Below are 1,666 nucleotides of genomic sequence, written 5' to 3' on the forward strand. Positions count from 1 at the left end.
CTTACTACAGATTTATCAGGAAACCAGGAGAGAATAGATAAACTTTTCGCTACACAATAACATTAATAAGGGCTTTATATTTAACCATTTGCTTTCAGGATGGCTTATTATACAGTAATAGCTACCTGATACAGTAACCAGAGTGTAAAGGACTGAGAGGAATTATAGCAATTTCCTGCTTTGTATGTTTTATCTTCATTATGATATTTGAAGACAGCATTTATAATTACTCTGTTACTCAAATTTATTTTAGAAATTTGTATTAAAAAGTTACTATATTGAGGTCCTTTTCCAGATAACCTTGAGAAATTGGAAGGACATGCATGTTTGTACAGAAAAATAGTTACCCCAAATCATTCGACTGAACAGAAATTCAAGATCGTTTGTGAGGAATAAGGAGAATCCTCACCATAAATAAGATATAAAATAGATGATATTGGTAATGTTAACATCATTCATTTAGTGATTATGACAAAGTTTAGGAAATGAGATGTTGCACTTAGAGCAATGGAAGGATTCATATGTATAGGCAGCACTGGAAGTTTTCAAGTGGAAACAGGAAGATAATTCAATAATAAAATATAAAGCAAGTCAAACAATCCTTCGCTGCAATGAATAATCCACTTCATATGTAAACACCATTTTTCCATACATTAATGGGTGGATATACAGAATAAAAAGAAGTATTTTGCATAATAATATAATGCATAATTTAATATTTGCTTTGTCATATTTACATACATCTCTGACTCCAAAGACAAACTAAAAGAAAAAATTTGTTCAAATTTGTCTTTCCATGTAGACTCCACTTAGAGACATGTAGATAATAATCAGTGACTATTTTTTCACCATTGACTATGTAGTAACTGTGAACACTGTGCTAAATATAAAACAGAATCCTAAAGAAGAGAATATAACCCGTCGGTGACGGGCCATAATAATCATATACAGTGTATATTGACAAAATAAAAAAAAAAAGAAGTCTCTGAAGACTCTGGGAAAAAAAAAAAAAAAGACAAACTAAGAGAAAAGATTTGTTCAAATTTGTCTTTCCATGTAGACTCCACTTAGAGACATGTAGATAATAATCAGTGACTATTTTTTCACCATTGACTATGTAGTAACTGTGAACACTGTGCTAAATATAAAACAGAATCCTAAAGAAGAGAATATAACCCCACAAGTTGGAAAACAAACTGGTATGTAAAACTTTACATTATCAGGAAGAGCAGTTTAAGCAGTGATTAAAATTCAATCAGTGATTGAAAATCACAAAGGAATGAGGGACGTAAATTGAAAATCCAGTATCAGATTTTCCTCTACTATAAAATTATCTAAATGACCTTAGTTGTCAAGGGTGGTTTTTTTGTTGTTGTTCTTGTTGTTGTTGTTGTTTCCACACAAGAGAAGTGCAACACATGACTATTTTCTCTAGTAGAAGAAAAGAAAAATTACCCAGTATATGTCATTCAAGAAGAAATTATTCCTAAAAAACATCCATGTCATTCCATGGAATAAATGAGGATGTCATAGTTGGAATCAACTTGTGAAAATACAAACATTCTGGAAAACTGATAAGACAAAGCAGAAAGTTTACTAAACCGAGTAACTTAAATTGCATGAGAGGTTGAAATCAAAGTCACACAAATTCCAGGAAATAGCTGAA

Source organism: Galeopterus variegatus, unplaced genomic scaffold, assembly GCF_000696425.1.
Source record: "Galeopterus variegatus unplaced genomic scaffold, G_variegatus-3.0.2 Scaffold11444, whole genome shotgun sequence".
NCBI lineage: Eukaryota > Metazoa > Chordata > Mammalia > Dermoptera > Cynocephalidae > Galeopterus > Galeopterus variegatus.